This window comes from Muntiacus reevesi, chromosome 11 (assembly GCF_963930625.1).
Source record: "Muntiacus reevesi chromosome 11, mMunRee1.1, whole genome shotgun sequence".
Classification (NCBI taxonomy): domain Eukaryota; kingdom Metazoa; phylum Chordata; class Mammalia; order Artiodactyla; family Cervidae; genus Muntiacus; species Muntiacus reevesi.
This window is the reverse complement of record NC_089259.1, coordinates 43461816-43480577: the sequence shown is the minus strand read 5'-3', so window position 1 is coordinate 43480577 and position 18762 is coordinate 43461816. Positions and strand designations below refer to the sequence as shown.

The following is an 18762-nucleotide window of genomic DNA, read 5'->3' as shown; positions in this document are numbered from 1 at the left end:
ATTAAACTAATAGTCATAATAAAATTATTATTATATAGTATAGTATTTATTTATTCTTGCCATCATGAAAGTTTGTTGAGGAGATAGACATATAAATATGTAAGTGTCATTTAACAATAACTGGAACAGGAAAAAGAATCTAGCAAGATCAGGAGAAAGTCTTCATTTTTTTTTCTCTGAATACCCATATTAGTGTTTTCTTTTTCTATTGTAACACTTGTCTTTCTCTAGGCTGTGATACAATCATAGGTGTCTTATTTCACATTCCATACTGCATTGAAAGTTCCTTGGGAGGAATGGCTCTTTTAACTCACCTTTACTTTTGTGGCAGTGTCTGAACAGTTTGTTCACTTTTATAAACCTTTATCAAACATCCACTGAGTTGAATTTGAAGTTATTTGTTCATTTTATGTATTTACATTTTTTAGTAAGATACTAAAAGTTTTTAAAGTAAATGATTCACTTTCCAATGAAGAATTATAGTTTTATGCTAATGCTTGCAGGGGAAAAATTGTGAAACAGAAAAATGAAATCATAGCTGAAAATAACCCAATTACAGAGCATGTATCATCATTTCTATTCGTTAATTTAGGTCATGATTCACAAGTGACTGAATCCTACTGCCTGAAATTCTAATTCCAAATTTGATATTTAGGAATGAAGTAGGTAGCATTTTGTTAAGGCTGAACATTTTATTTAACTGATTAAAATTTTCTGATTTGCAAATTTTGGGCAAGGGGGTTGGTACTGTGCAGACAAAGTGGAAAGAAAATGTTAGCTTTTTATGTTTTATGATTGAAAGACTCAGGTGTGCTAGGAGAAAGACAAGCGTCTTTGACTTCTCAACGAATATGTCTGGGGCTTTAAAAATAATCATTTTAATAATCATTATTTTGTATTTGACAAGTTTGTGTTGATTCTAACTAATCACAGTTATATTTTGGGTGAAAAGTATTATAGATTGTTTTCATATAGAAATAGGGAAGATCTAGTTCCAAATTGCCTGCCAGCGTTTTAAGGTGATAACAATAAATACTTCACCACCTAAGAGATGGTGAGATAAGATGATATAATCAGGATCTAAGTGTAGCAGCACCTTCCACAATTAAGACCATCAAGTAACTTTGGGGTAAGTGAAGTTTCGAAACAACTGAATATCACAAGCCAAACTGAAAATCAAATTATTAAGTCAATTTTGATAGATCCCTTTCTGAAATATCTTACACACTTTTTTGACTTGGTGAACAGAGATACTGAAGGTAATTTTAACCTGACTCATCACTTCATTTTTGAAGCAGGACCATTTCATATATTTTATGTGCTTTTTAAGAAAACTTTTGCTCTTCCTAATATGTTGTGAGCCCAGAAATTAAGATTTCTCTTGAGCTATTACATTGAAACAAACCTTAAGAGTCATATTCTAGAGGAGGATGAGGAGACTGAATTTGAAGAAGTGGATTTAGATAGTTTAATACTCTATAGAGCCCAGGGAATGGCTTTAAAACAAGTCTTGTGAGCTCACTGTTGCCTAATTCACTTAATTCAAATTTTGGACTTTGGGCCAAAGATTTGAAGCTGCTAGAAGTTTGACCATTGTGCATGAATCATGCTATCTTAATATATTCTAATGGTTGCTCTTTTTACACAAAGTTTTTCTAGATGGAGAAGTCTCTAGATTTAAAAGATTACAGAATAATATCTTAAAATCTTGGAGAATGTTTATGCTATCTTAAGACATTAGCTGGAAATTTAATCATTGTAAAGCTATCATATAGTTCACAAAAGCATGTAACACTTTTCTCCCAAGGAGTACTTAGTGTACTGGGGGAATATGATTCAGTATGGATGTATAGACTTTTTGTCCCAGAACTTTATTTATATTTGTTGCTTTCTTTAAAAGTAGAACGCTATTTTTTCCCATAATGGGAAAGATAAAATATGTTATTTCTTGAAACATTGAAAAAACTATATCAACATTTTTTTTTTCTTTTTTAGCATTAAGCAAAGTAGTTTAAGGACATTCCTCTATATTTTTGACCTGTGAGTTTGGAGTTTAAAACATCTTTTCCCCAGGAATCTGTAGTTATATCAGGGCTTCCTAGATGATGCTAGTGATAAAGAATCCACCTGCCAATAGCAGAGATGTAAAAGATGTGGGTTTGATCCTTAGGTTGGCATGGCAACCCACTCCAGTATCCTTGCTGGAGAATCCCATGGACAGAGGAGCTTGGCAGGCTGCAGTCCATAGTGCTGCAAAGAATTGAATGGACTGAAACCACTTAGCATGCAGAATAGTTATATCAGTATCTTTTAATGACTTGGAAATCATTGTTCTAAAACTAGCAAAACAAGTACAAAAACATATAGACCTCAAAAGAACAAAGAAGAAAACAACTCACTCTCAAATCTCAAATCCTTTCTAAGATTACATCATTGACTGCATATAAATATTGACCTGTACTTTTGTACTCCAATATTACCATTTGAAAAGCATGAAAGATACAGATTCACCTTCAAGGTTGTCTGAATTGGTACTTGAAAAAGTTTATTTATTTTGATAATTTATAAAAATCTGTCAATTTGTTTCTAATCATTTCCTCATTTTTCTTTTCAACAACTGAACACTGTAGTTAAGTTATGATCTTTCCTTAAGGAATTTGCTTTTCTAAAAAAAAAAGAAAGACTATATTTTTTAAAAGTGTGTTCCCAGCCCTAGGATTATTTACTTAGGTGTCTATAATTTGAAAAGAAAAAACTTTAAAATTGCTTATGGAGTTTTTGTTTGCTATTTTGGTTGTTCAAGTGGGCTTGTGTGTAACCTTAGAAGGGGGCGTGGGCAGATGGTGATAATTTCTAAATTTATGGTTGTCACGGGTGCCATGGCAACCAGAAGTGAAAGTTAATGAAAGAAAGAAGGCTCTTTGTAGAGTCTCACAACACCACACCTCCTGTAGTGCTCTCTACATTTATTTGGACTGAGCACATATCATAAATCATTTTTGATAATAAATACCAGTTTGAAATAAATTCATCCTAGCAACAGAATTTCAGTAACATTCATACTTTTTATAGAATCATGTGTATTTTACAATTAAGGAAAGGTTTATTTAAGAATTCTAAATACTCCCCTTCTGTGCCAGGAGTGCAATTTGGGATAGCATATTTGGCCAACTTCTTGATTTTATCTCTAGGGCAGAATGCAAACTAGTTTTGAAACACAATTTTCATGTAAGTATTAAGAAATAACTCACTGAGTCTCAAATATTTGCTTTTTTCATTAAAAAAGTTATCCATTACCTATTTTTTCCAAATATATTCAAATTAAATGAATGAATGATTCATAGTTTTGCTTCTTAGACACATCTTTTCTCTCACCGTGACCTTGTAGGCAAATAATCAATATGTGATCAGGATAAAAAAAAAAGCAATTGTAAATACACATGCACTATGCTTAAAAAGTAAGAACCTATAAATGCAGTTTTACTATTGTGAAAATAATACTATGCTAGGGCAGTATTAGCAAGAGTCAATTCTGTTGAAATATTTTCATCTTAAAAAAATAGTAGGAAAGTATTCTCATGTGGATTTATAATTCAAAGACATTTTCAAAGTTTATAGTATTACCAAGTAACTGGCAACTGCATCCAAACTACCTGTTTTTTTTTTTTTTTTCTGTAGTATCAACATTTGTAATATTTTAAATTCATTAAGCATTTCAACTTCCAAGGGAAAAATTCATTATGTGGAAATGTGTTTTCCATATTGAGAACTTTATCATAACAAATGCATTGTATTCCCTGGAGAGACTCCCAAGTAAAAATAACAAGTAAAACAGTCACAAATGAGTTGATCATCTTCACTAATAATTTAAAAATAAAAATCTTTTGAATGCCTTACTGTAAGAATAAATATGATACAAAATACTTAAGACATTAATGTTTATGCAGTATGTGTAAGTATGTATTTTCATACTTCTGTATGGAGGAAATACTTGTGAAACTTAATCATTGGACATTTTGAAAGTAATGCATTTAACCTATCAGTATCTGATGCATGTTGTTTGTTGTTGCTGTTTAGTAGCTAAGTCCTATTTGACTCTGTCGAGACCGCATGGACTCAAGCAGCCTGCCAGGCTCCTCTGTCCATGGGATTTTCCAGGCAAGAATACTGCCGTGGGTTGCCATTTCCTTCTTTATGGGATCTTCCCAACCCAGGGGTCCGAATTCACATCTCTTGCATTGGCAGGCATTTCTTTATCACTGAGCCACCAGAATTCCAAATATTTTTCCCTTTAAATTTTTCTTAAAGAAAAAGTAATTTATCTTCTTTTTCCTTTTTGGAGGGCAGATAGCTCAGTTGGTAAAGAATCAGCCTGCAATGCAGGAGAACCGGTTCGATCCCTGGGTCAGGAAGATCTGCTGGAGAAGGGATAGGCTATCCACCCCAGTATTCTTGGGCTTCCCTGGTGGCTCAACTGGTAAAGAATCAGCCTGCAATGCGGAAGACCTAGATTCGGACCCTGGGTTGGGAAGATCCCCTGGAGAAGGGAAAAGCTAGCCACTCTACTATTCTGGCCTGAAGAATCCCTTGGACCCCTGGAGAAGTTCATGGGATCACAAGAGTTGGACATGACTGAGCACTTTAACTTAAATTCGAAATTCATCACATAATTTGTTTAAATTTAAAACTTGTACTGAACACTCTGTTAGTCTCCTGTGGCTGCTGTAACATATTACCACTTATATTGTGACTAGAATAAATAAAAAATTAATTCTGTCACAATTCTGAGTGAGTGAAGTTGCTCAGTCATGTCTGACTCTTTGCGACCCCTGGACTGTAGCCTACCAGGCTCCTCAGTCCATGGGATTTTCCAGGCAAGAATACTGAAGTGGGTTGCCATTTCCTTCTCCAGGGGATCTTCCCGAAGCCGGGTCTCCTGCATTGTAGGGAGATGCTTTACTGTCTGAGCTACCAGGGAAGCCCAAAGTCACAATTCTAGAGAAGTTCAAAATCAAGCACCACAGGTCCAACTCAAGCTATCGGCGGGGCCACACTCCTTCTGGAATCTCTTTGGCAGCACCTGTTTCCTTGCCTTTTCGAGCTTCTGGAGACTCCAGCTTCCCTTGGCTTGTGACCATAATTTCCACCTATTCTTGTGTGTGTCTTTGTGTGTATTTGTGTGTGTGCAAATCTCCTTTTGCTTCTCTTGAAAGGAAACTTGTGAATGTATTTAGGACACATCAGATTATCCAAAATCAACTCCCATCTCAAAATCATCAGTGTCATCATATTTCCAAAGACTCTTCTCTTAAGGAGGCATTCACAGGTTAAAAAGTGTGGGCATAACTTTGGGATCCTTGCAGCCTTCACACCCAGATTGTTCCTGGTCGAGATATTTTTCGGGCCCCAACCAATGGATTTTGGTGAATGTTTGCCACAGTATGCCACTGTGTAGAGTACTGCTTGCCAAAAAGCAGATATTCAACGTAAGTATTTGTTCAGGAAATATGGCTAATATATGTTTATCAAGGGATTTCTGTGAGACGTGATTAAACCTCAGAGTTACGAATTTCAACATTGGTGTTATAATGCAGTTTATAAAATCCATTTAAGTACAGTTAGGCTCCAGATTAAAGATGCAGAGTCTAGGGCCTAATGGAGGTGTACTAGGTAAATGGAGGGCATTATTTGTTTGTTTGTGGGTTGTGATGTCTACATTTCAGCATTATCAACAGTAATTGATGAAATTAATATTTCTTTACTCATGTTCTAAAGAAGCAATATTTTCAGGAATAGAATGATAACATAGAATATACTAGTCTTTAAAATTCCTGCATATATATAAATGTACCCACAGTATCTTGATATACAACTAATTTAATACATATGTGAATAATGTGTAGCTCATAACAAAATATAAATATTGCATTGATATGAAAGACTAGATAATAAATACATTTACTTTATTAAATATGTGGTATATATTAAAATCAAGCATTTCAGTTAAATTATAATAGGTCCTGGTTATTACTAGCATAGAAATTTATTAAAATATTTTCAAAGTTCTTAAGTGAAGATTGTTATTAAAGATTTAATTGAGTAATCACATATTACTAGACTTCTGGACAGGCCTCTCATCTACTTAATTTAGAAGAAAATTACAGTCCTTTCCTCCCTAATTTGTTTCTTCCAAATTTCTATTGAGTTCTGTAGTCTCCTATGCCTACACTGGTCCATACTCAGAGTTATAATCTACTTAAATTTCTCTCTCAGCAGATTTGTAGTAATGAAGTTGCTAATATACTTAACTGACTAATTGCAAGATATTATTTGCTTCTTTTTTTAGTAATATGATGTCTCCTGTGACAGAAGAGAAATTTATTTACGTTGAGAAAAGCAAATCAGATTTTAAGGGTCGATTTTTGATTATGCTAGTGGATGGTGTGTGGATTTAGCCAGAGCTTTGTGGATTATCTTTTTATTTGTGGGATTCTTATACAAAATTCTAGTCCCTCATTTATACATATGTCATGTTGTCTTTCAGTGCCTACCTGCGTGCTCAAACCTGTCTGACTCTTTGTGACCCGCGAACTGTACTCTGCCAGGTTCCTGTCTCCTGCGAGGTCCCTCTCCTTTACCGCTTGCTTTAATTTATTGACCAGCAGGAGGTGCTATTACTATCTTTTTTTCCTTCTCTAGACTTCCCAGGTGACACAGTGGTAAAGAATCTACCTTCCAAAGCAGGAGACACAGGAGATGTGGGTTCAGTTCCTGGGTCAGGAAGATCCCTTGAAGTAGGAAATGGCAACCCACTCCAGTATTCTTGCCTGGAGAATCCCATGGACAGACAGCCTGGTGGGCTACAATTCACAGAGTCAAAGAGTCAGATATGACTGAGCACACACACATGGCACCTTCCCTAACCAAGAGAAGTGAGAAATACATTAAATAATGTTCATTCAGAAAAAAGAAAAATGACCAATGACTCTTTATAGCTGCATGGCCTATATAACCCAGCTCCTCTGTCCATGGAATTATCCAGGCAAGAATACTGGAGTTGGTAGCCATCTCCTTCAGGGGATCTTCCCTTCCCAAGGATTAACCCTGGTCTCCGGCATTGCAGGCAGATTCTTTACTGTCTGAGCCACTAAGAATACCCTTCTTCACTTTCACTTTTTCAATCAAGAGGAGTGATGAATACATTAAATAATATTCATTCAGGAAAAACAACTAAATCTGCTATAGATATATTTTGAGTATTCCTAAAGATATTGTAGAACAAAAGCTATACGATAAACAGAATTCTTCGTTTAGTTTCCTTCTCTGTCTTTGGTAGGCTTTTTTCCCTTTGGCTAATCCAAACTTCAATTTATTTCCTTAATGAAGTGTTCTAGCTTGGTTACTAAGGATTTAAATTCCGTGTTGAAATTTCTTTGTATTTTCTCTATGCATACTGAGGTATGTTTTGTAACTTTTATGTTCTTCTTTGTAAATAATAGAATTGCTAATTGCAAGTGTTGACAGGACCAAGTATTGCAAATAAAGTCCACAAAGGTCAGAAAAATAGCTATATTATTAAAACCTGAATTCATTTTCTCAAAGCATTATTGCTCTAGTTGTAAATGAACCTAAGACCTGATTTGAAAACATTCTAAATGAAAATCACTGAAGGATTTTGTTTGTGCAGCTATATAAACCAGTGTTGTGATAGAAATTCTGGAAGTGCTAGACACCCAAGCTTGATGGTTAGGGATATAAAGCCTGGAGAAAGAGAAGCAACATACTTTTACTCTGCACATCAGATGACATCTGGAATCTTACGCTCAGTCATGGCATCACAGTCTTTAGTAGGACATTGACAAACTCTGATCATTAAGGGAATAGCCTAGGTGATAGGGTTTGGGAAATGATGGTAGTGTTTAGTCTTAAGAAGAGTTACAGAGGGTCTGAAGTGTATGATAAAGTCGATTCATACTGTGTTTTTTCAAGGACTAACTAAATCTAACTGATGAAGAGTAATTATAGACGTCTACATTGGCTTCCATAAGAAAGAGTCTTGCTACAAGGAGAATTATCTAAAAGTGAAGATTACTACTCTTAAAGCATTAACTTTTCCTTTTGACAGAAGGGTTTAATAGGAAAGTGGGATGAAAAGTTAGTGATAGTACTTATATTTAATTATTTTTTATTGGTCATATTGTTCATAGTACAGAAGTGTAATAGTTTGAAACAAATTCCTTCATTCCCAGACCACCAACCTTCCATTTCCTTTCTTAGTAATTACTGTTAGGGAAATTTGAAGGTAATTCTGCATTGGAAGGAGGTAGATTGAATAAGGCAATCTTATTTCTTTCTAATTACAAAATTTGATGATTCTATTTTATTTTACTTTGAATTATTATTCTAAGCTTTGTATGGTGCTTTTCTGGTTAAAAGACGTTCATCCTTTTAACCCCATCCTTCAAGGTTTTATAGTCATATTATTTCATAGTTTTTGAGATGGTTTTTAAACATTACTTTTGAGAAGAATGTTTCATGTTTATAAGCTATCATACTGTTTCTTACCCTGTTATTTATGGATGGATTGGTTAACTCATGGACAAGACTGTGACCGTAGGCTCACAAATACATTTTTTCCAATTAAAAGAAAATTTTGAATGTTTTATGCTCCTTTGTTCTCTTTGTCCTTCTTTTATGAGTACTCTGTGAAGGGGTCCATAGCTGTAAGAATAATAATAGGATAAAATGACAATCATTAAATATTATATAAGAGAATATTTTTAGATATGGTAGGATTTAGAATGAAGGGTGAAAAATATTATTTTAACCAATAAAGATCATCAGAATTGTTAACAGAAAGGCATGAATTCTTAAAGGGATTTAAATGAAAGACCTTGAACTTTACTATAAATTAATTTGATTTTACTTTCCACTATAAAAAATAAAGTCTCCAAGAGAGGTGTCAGTTTTATTATTATTGAAGTATAGTTGATTTATAGTGTTGTGTTGATTTCTGCTGTACATCAACGTGTTTCAGTGATACATATATTATATATATATAAATGTATGTATATACATACACTTTATTATGTTCTTTTCCATCATGGTTTATCTCAGGGTATTGAATATAGTTCCCTGTCATTTCTAGAAATTCGTGGAATACTTCCGATAATCAACTTTTAAAATGTATAATGATTGAACCAGTCAAGTATTTTGATCCTTTATTTTTTCAAGTATAAAGAATCTTTTTATCTGAAAATTATTTTCTCATTAAATTGCCATGAATGTCAAATGACAATTTATAACAGTTTTCTGTAAATGATGAAGCTTGGCAAAGATAAAGTAGTATTAACGTAATTAAATAGGCTGATCCAAGTGTTACTGATTTTTACTGCAGACTATCATTCCTTTGGATTTAAGAATAAAACTGATAACTTTGAAAAGACATATAACTTAGGTTTAGAAGTCTTAGTTTCGCAGTTTATTCAAATTCATGTAATGTGCTCTCTAGATAATCCTGATAGAATTAGTTAACACTAAAATTTGGTTATTACAAATTTATTTTCAGGGCTTACTTACAATAATTTCTTTTTATAAATTTTTGTTTGTGGCAGAATAAGCCTTATGGATATGAAATATCATTGCTACTGTTATATGTTCAAGCTGTCATATATTGCTCTTTGAAATATGCACACCACAAATGCTAGTAGACTTTAAAAATGAAGATTGCTTTCAATTGATTTCAGCTGTATGCTGTACTATTCATTGTTGGGAATGAATTGACATATACTGTAAAGTAAACAATAAGCTAGTTTTCAAAATGATAAAACTGTAACCTAATTCAATAAATTGAATCAGATTATGCAAACACTTTTGCACTTCATTAAGGAAGTAGTCAGTATAATTAATGTGAGAGCACTTTATCATGTTCACTTGTTGATATATGGCTAAGGAGATGTACAGCAGATTAAACTATTTCCAGATCTACTTTTGTGCCATTTCCCATTTTAACTAAAGTTACCATAAACCAGATTCCTAGAGAATACCAAAATAGATTTGATCCTTTTATCATCGCTGATTTTATAATAGAGTTAGTAGGCTATAGTTTTCTCTAAAGACATGCATTTTTTTTTTTAAACAATATGATGCTGTGATGTAATTCCTAACTTGGAACTGAAATGTCTGGTTTTTATTCTCTTCCTCATCACTTTTAGCAATGTGGCCTTGGCTAACACTACCTGGCCTCAATAATTACAAGATAGATGTATGTGTGAGTGTTCAATCGCTTCAGTCATATCCAGCTGTTTATGACTCTGTGGACTGTGGCCCATCAGGCTTCTCTGTCCATGGGATTCTCCAGACAAGAATACTAGAGTGGGTTGCCTTGCCCTCCTCTAGGGGATCTTCCCAACTTAGGGATCAGACCCACATTTCCTATGTCTCCTGCATTTCAGGCAGATTCTTTACCCACTGAGCCACCTAGGAAACCCCACAAGGTTGATACTAGGACATAAAACATCATTTTAGAAAAGAGGGAAAAAATTGCTAAGAGGTTTGTCCAAAGTTTCACTATTATGTGCTAGACACAGTTTCCAATTCAAATTTTGTGACTCCAATTTATTGGTTATTTTCCTATATGGAGCTGCCTTCTGAAATACTTTATCATGTACAAACCAAACATCATAATACCTGCCTTATCTCCTACTTGATAGGACTGTGTGATGAGCTAATGTATCACACGATGCGGGAGACCCGGGTTCAATCCCTGGGTTGGGAAGATCTCCTGGAGAAGGAAATGACAACCCACTCCAGTATTCTTGCCTGGAAAATCCCATGGACGGAGGAACCTGGTGGGCTACAGTCAATGGGGTCGCAAAGAGTCAGACACGACTGAGCGACTTCACTTCATTAATGTATCACAAAACACTTTGCAAAGTCTTATATAGCGCGATGTCATTTGAGATTTGGTCTTATTACAATTCTCAGAACAGGACATTTGGCTTGTTTCAAATAGAATACCAGTTATTTATCTATTAGTCTGAACATATCACTTCTGGGGATGATATGTCCTTTCCTTATTTATGGAATCACATTATAAGCATCTCCTGTTTTTTTAAAAAATTGCTTTTGTATCTTCCAATTAACTCAAATAAAATGTTTTTCTCCTGATACAATCTTCTCATGTCAATGATTACTTTTTGATCATTGTGATATTTAGAATTTTAATTCACTGAAATGCCTCCTAACATCAAATCCTTTGATGGAATGTCATTCCATCAAGCATATTCCCATTAGCTTTCATTTAAGAAATGCAAATATATGTGGAGAGACTATTTTTCTAAATATGTATTTTCTCATGGTTTGACTTTGCCTCCTGGGATGTAAGGATATGACTTAAAGGAACAGTGTGAAGTTTTTAAGCATTAAAAGCAATGTAAGAATCTTTGTCTCTTCCAAAGGGTTTTGAGATTATAAATGACTATGTTGAGTTAGACTCAAAAAAGTGATGCTAAATCGTCAAGATTCTCTCTAATCATGTATAATATTTAATATTAAAGTCAATAGCATGTTTACTCCTTCTGGTGAAATGCTAATCCCTAGAAGTAAACTTTTAAGTCATTCTCCCCTGTTAAAACATCTAGTTGAAAACCATTTGCTAAATGTGAAAATGTGGCATTGTGAAGGTTTTCAGAGTCTGTCCTATTGGAAACCTTCATTCACATATTAAAGCTGTAAATGCCTTTTGTATTATTTATTATCTTATATTGCTTAATGAAATCTTTCCAGGGGATTATTTTAGTGTAAAAACACTTCAGAAGAATTACACAGAACCATGTTAATTCAAAGGCATATAAATGCAAGTATGTCTAAATTCCAAGAAAATTGATTTCTTTCCTTTTAGAATATAACAATATTTTGGAGTTATTTGAGGATGAGATTCATCTCATCATACCTAACCTTTAAGTTGCTTATTGAATAAATTACATTTAAGGATACCATTCCAAGAAGAACCCGTTACCATATGACCTGTCCGTATGAGTTGTCTTTTTGATTTATAATGGCAATTGCTTTCTCGGCATGGATTTCATGACATAATAATATTCTATGAATTTTTGAAATTACAGTGAGCTTCACATCAATCATCTCTAATAAAATACTGTATGTATCAATGAGTGAGGACTATTAGAAGGTAGGCATTTAAAAAATGTACACTTCTCCCAAATACCAATATTGATATTTTAATGAAATAGACAGATTGCCTTTTTGATATTCTTTAAATTGATCATAAAAATGGTCAGTATCATCACTTCCATTAGTGCACTGTTCTATACTCTTAATAGTAATCTTTGTTTTCCTTGAAAGTGTTAACTGTCCATCCAGTTAATTTTTCCTAGACCAATGTTGCTCTTGGCCTAAATTCAAGGAAATATATTGCTTCGGGGGTCCCTAGGCATTAATGTCTTAAATTTCAGGATTATAGTTAAACATATGTGACATGGGCTACCATTATTTGTTCATGTTTCTTTTATCTGTATGAATCAGAGAGATTTAAAGTGAGATCTTAGCTATGTTAAGGATTGAGTGTGCTTCTGTTTTTCTCTTCATTTTCTTTTCACAAAATATTGTTGAAAATAGCTTGAGTTATAGTCCTTCATGAGTAAATATTTATGCTATGTGAAAAAAATCTGTACCTAGAATCTGCCATCAGCAGCTGCCTCATTTTTAACTTAATCTCACTTAGTTTTGTTCCTAAAACACCACATTAACTAGCATGTGTGGTACTTCATTATTTTGACGTATTTTATGCCATCTTTTCATTAATAATCATTATACTTTTAACTGATTTCTTATTTCCTCTGTAAGCATGACTTTCTTACAGATAATGTACATTTCTTAAGTAATATATTTGGAAACCCTATGAATACATTTGAAAAGAACTTTACTTTCTAGAAAACATTTTTCAAAACGTTTTCAAATTTATAGTCTTAATCATGTGGCTTAGAAAAGCCATGGCCATATTGCAGATGAAAAACACAGAAAGAGAATTTTTTTGTAAGTGAAAACATTCGAGATTTGCTTCAAACTTTTTCCTTGAGTTAATCTACATGGTGCATCTTGTATGTCTTTGCTATAGACATTCTCTCAGTTATTCATTTATTTACTCTAAAACTTTGTCTATACACACTATCCAATGGAAATACATGAAACCAATTTATCAGATACATGTATATTTTGCTGAACAAGTTCAAGCACTTTTATATGTAGAAACAGTAGCTATGTCTATACTTTTCACCACTCTGTTCAGTTGCTAGCATAATATCTAGTCAAACTGTTAAATTAAAATATTTTCATCAATCAATATAGTAATTGGTTAAAATAAGAGGGAATGGAAACATTTATTCAGTAACTATTAACATAGTAGGAAATCTGCTAACATCTAAAGATTAATTTATTTCTCATATCAAACTATGAACAAGGTCTTGCTTATCCTTTTACATACAAGTTAACTAAGACCCCAGTTGTTTAAATGATTTGTTTAAGTTGAAGAGAAGGCCTCACTTGAGGACTGGACTCAAGGAAGGGTAATTATAGGCCGTCTTATTGCTGTATAATCCATTCCAAGGAATACCTTATCCACCTTAGAGGCCATTTATAGTTTGAGTAGAATCGAAATGCGATGAATCAAATTGAAAGAGTTTTTAAGATACGGAATCAAATTCTTGAAGAATGCTTCAAGTTTTTATTAACATGTTTAATCTTAATTTGAAAAACTCACACCACAACTTCATATATTTGACAGATAAATCATGTTCTTGTAGGTATTCTAACCACTAGTTTAATATTGGGTAGAAGCTTAACTTATTTTAAATTAGTTATATTTTAAATAGTTGATATGTTCAGTGCTTTGATTTGGAGGCTTAGTATAGAGGTAGCAAAAGAATAGAATGAGTGATGTAAAAAATTAAATTTTAGAATTATAATCATGCTTAATTGCTTATTAAGCTACTGTGTTTGAATTCTAAATCTAACATGGCTATCCTTTTATTAAGTGTTTATGGAAAAGCTTATCAAACCTTTTTTTATTTAAAAAATCACACTTTGCTGCATAATATAATGCTCACTGACTTACAATTGTTTCCTGCTTTAGAATTATTTCTGAATTTTATGAATAGTCAAGCATAGTGTAGTATTACTTGTTAAGGCAGAATCATGCTATTTTACCCTAAATAATTGAAGAAAATTCCTAAACCTTTATTAATTGTTTACTCTTTGGGTTTTCACTTGCCTTATCTCTCTTTAGTAGTAAATCTCTATGTTATTACTTATTTGTGCAATTGATGTATTACTTGGTTGAGACAGTGTAACAACTGGCCTCCAAGGGAAGTTCAGTGTATGTTCTTTGGTTCTAAGAATTAGAGAAACACTTTTCACTATAGTTAATTGAACACTAAGCCATTTGATATAATTGACAAAATAGAGCTACATTTGAGATATTTAATCATTAAGCTATTATTGCCTCATTTTGGAAAAATAAGAAATTATGTTACTTGTAATTCCACTGTGTCATATAACTTATTTTCTTTTTGTTTATAAATGCTGAGTCCTTGCTCACTTGTATACTGAACATTAATATTTACCAAAATGGCTTATGTCTTGCTGTTTTGCAAATGTGGTGAACCAATTGTTTACAAACGTAGTACACTATCTCAGGATTGTTTTTTTTTTTTTTTTTTTAAATTTTTTTTTTTTTTTTTTATTTTTGGCCATGCTGGGTCTTTGTTGCTATGCACGGGCTTTTCTCCAGTTGTGGCAAGTGGGGACCACTCTCTCGTTGCAGTGAGCAGGCTTCCCATTGCAGTGGTTTCTCTTGTTGCAGCGCATGGGTTCTAGGGCACACAGGCTTCAGTAGCTGCACCATGAGGGCTCAGTAGGTGTTGCACACAGGCTTAGTTGGTCCACGCATGTGGGATCTTTCCAGATCAGGGATCGAACCCGTGTCCCCTGCATTGGCCGGCAGACTCTTTACCCCTGAGCTACCCGGGAAGCCCCCTCAGGATTGTTTTAAAGCAAATATGGTGGAATCACAGTTTCATCATTGGTATCATTCCAAATTTCATCAGTTCTTAAAATCTAGGTTTGGGATTCTTTTTTTCTCTTTGTATAGTATTTGTAATACTTGTGAGCACTTGGATTTTTACTAGTTTCATATTAAGATCTCAAGGAACAGGAAGTAGAAATAATTTCAATAATTTATGCCTTTTAAGCATTTCAAATTCTACATTTATTTTGTTATTCTACTTCATCTTGTTTTTCAAAGGGAAAAAAACAAGTTGTATCTGAAATTTTCAAAAAGTTGAGTCTTGATAGAAAAATGGATAGCAGTTTTATTTTACATTGACTCTCAAATCCAAATGAAAGATTTGAATATTAGGACCTTGACTTGACTCACCTCTGCTTAATTTTGACAGTTGTCTTAAAGTGAATTTAGTGTTTAATGAAATTTTCTGGACTGATAACTCAAGACCTGAAGGGAACAATTTTAGTAGTGAGAAAGTAATTTTCTGGCCTAATTACACCTTCGACCTCACTACAAAGTCTGTCAACAAAAGTGCCAGGTTTGATCATGATTTTTTTTGACGTGTATTCACCAATCTACTTCACACAGGAGACTTTTAACAATAGCATTTGGTATTTGCAACCTAACTAAGATTTTGCATCAGAGAATCAAACCTCAGTGTACTGCTGCCAATAAATGAGTCACTTAAATCCCTTTTAGAGTTGAAAAATTATGTGATTATTAATGAACTTTATGTTTTGCACTCTTTGGAAACCTACATGGCTATATTTTTTGAGTTGGTCATGCAAATTATATCAAACATTAGCAAGTGAATGATGAATTGGTCCTTAACATGTTGAACGACTGCCGTCTCTAAAATTTATTTCTTATCTGTTTTCACTCTAAAAGCCTAATGCAGTTCTAATCTATACAACTGCCTCTTAAGGGAATGTGGGACTCTGATTAACCTCAACTACTAAATACATTTTCTTAAAATTTTTGAGTGTGACTGCTCCTGTGTTTCAATGATATAGTAGTTTATGTTTAATTGTTCAGTTGTTAACTCGAGTACTTTCTCCAGTAACTCTTTGACCAGAAGACTTTTAATGGCTGCATCAAAGATCTGCTGATGCTTTTCATAGGAACCCAAGTTTTGCTCTCCAACCTGATATTCTTTCAACCAAGCCCTTTTTTGTCTTCTCTTCCTCTTCCCTCTGTGGTCTTGAATTTTATTTAAAATAGTTTAATTGTTAAGGTTGTTGAAACCTTGTGTTTAGCAGAGGCTTAAGTCTGATTTGAGAAGCAAGGTAGCAAAAGATAACTGATTGATGTTTTTGAATTTTCTTCTCTGGTCTTTCTGATTTTAATTCCTCCATTGGTTTCTGATAAATATTTTTCTCAGGGTAGTTATACACAAACACTATACACATTCTCACAACATTAATGCGAATACAATTTTCAGTATATTAAAGTCTTAGTAATTGTTACCATCTATTGGGATTTATTAGATTTCAGTTAGTAAAATCTTTTACATATGTAAGCGCATTTAATCCCTATAATAGGCTTCCTTCATAGCTCAGTTGGTAAAGAAACTGAAACTGAAAGTCTCTCAGTCCTGTCCGACTCTTTGCAACCCCATGGACTCTACGGTTACTAGTTACTAGTGAAAAAATATTTTTAAAAATCATGATAAAATATAATAACCATTAATGAACACAAAGCTGCTCATAAGAATGCAAGGTTGTTGCACAGTGAATTAGGAGACAAACTTGGCAGTCAGGTTAACAATGTTGAGCAGAAAAATCAGTGACAAACTTTACTTGTCTGTAAAATGGAAATCATAATAACTACCCAAAGACATATAGGAATTGAAAAGTGAAAGTGGCTCAGCTGTGTCCACTTCTTTGCAACCCCATGGGCTATACAGTAAATGGAATTCTCTAGGCCAGAATACTGCAGCAGGTAGCTTTTCCCTTCTCCAGGGGATGTGTCTAACCCAGTGATCGAACCCAGGTCTCCTGCATGGCAGGCGAATTCTTTACCAGCTGAGCCACAGGGAAGCCCAGTTGTTAAAGAATCTGTCTGCAATGCAGGAGACCCCGGTTGGATTCTTGGGTGCATCGGGAAGTTCTGCTGGAGAAGGGATAGGCTACCCACTCGAGTATTCTTGGGCTGCCCTTGTGGCTCAGATGGTAAAGAATCAACCTGCAATGTGGGAAGATCTGGGTTCGATCCCTGGGTTGGGCTACCCACTCCAATATTCTGACCTGGAGAATTCCATTTACTGTATAGCCCATGGGGTTGCAAAGAAGTGGACACAGCTGGGCCACTTTCACTTTTCAATTCCTATATGTCTTTGGGTAGTTATTATGATTTCCATTTTACAGACAAGTAAAGTTTGTCACTGATTTTTCTGCTCAACATTGTTAACCTGACTGCCAAGTTTGTCTCCTAATTCACTGTGCAACAACCCTGCATTCTTATGAGCAGCTTTGTGTTCATTAATGGTTATTATATTTTATCATGATTTTTAAAAATATTTTTTCACTAGTAACGGATTTCACTCTAGACATTTTTTAACAATACATTTGATGTTTATAACCTAAGTATGATTTTTGCATCTGAGAGCAAAATGTCAATGTACTGTTGCCAACATAGTGGTTCTCTTGCCTATTTTAAATTTGATAAATTATGGGGGTGCCAATGGGCTCTACATATTACTGTTTTGGCAGCAGCCTTACTTGCTTAGACCATATCAACAGTATTGTGCCCATTTATGGTTACTATGTCTTGAGAGGCCACAACAGAAAGCTATTTGACCAGATTGTATAATCAGTACTGAAAGTTATTTTCTTAAGATTGATTGAAGGAAATGAAGATATTTAGAGAAGTCATGGGGCTTTGGGGATGCTCACTGTCTTTGGATATTAGAAAAGGATATAGATTAATTGTTCATTGTTCTAGGAGGTAAGACAAGAAGTCTCACTTATGAAAAGAAAGATTTACATGTATTCCACATCCCGATCTTGAAACATCCCACCCTCGCCTTCTCCCACAGAGTCCAAAAGTCTGTTCTGTACATCTGTGTCTCTTTTTCTGTTTTGCATATAGGGTTATCGTTACCATCTTTCTAAATTCCATACATATGCATTATATATACTGTATTGGTCTTTAGAAGTATACTGTATACATTATACAGTATACTGTATTGGTCTTTATCTTTCTGGCTTACTTCATTCTGTATAATGGGCTCCAGTTTCATCTGATTCATGTCAGTGTATGACAAAAACCACTACAATATTGTAAAGTAATTAGCCTCCAACTAATAAAAAAATAAATGGGAAAAAAAGAAAAAAAAAGAATGATGAGAGGCTTAAAAATCTTAAAAAAAAGAAAAGAAAAGAAAGATTTACAGGGCAAAAAAGAAAGTATGAAAATTAACCTACTGAGAAGCTGTGTGAACCACCAGGCTTTGCTATCTCACTATAAATATTTTGCTGTTGTCTCCCAGGTGTGTTATAGAGTTGTTTTTTTTTTTTTTAATTTAAGACAATTTCATAAGCATTGTTATTTTGAGTAGTAGTAGTTCTAATTTTCAACATACTGACAAAATAAAAATAAATAATCCCAAAGAGTCATTTTATCTAAAACTTTTTATTTGATATTTAATTTTGGAAACATGTAATTCAGCAAGTTTCACAAAT

The 18762-nt window shown here is 33.8% G+C and overlaps 1 protein-coding gene across 2 annotated transcripts in view; it reads left to right on the top strand.

Moving 5' to 3' along the window:
* The window catches only part of DACH1 (dachshund family transcription factor 1), a 456844-nt gene that overhangs the window by 192307 nt on the left and 245775 nt on the right, over positions 1–18762 (top strand). The window lies entirely within an intron of this gene.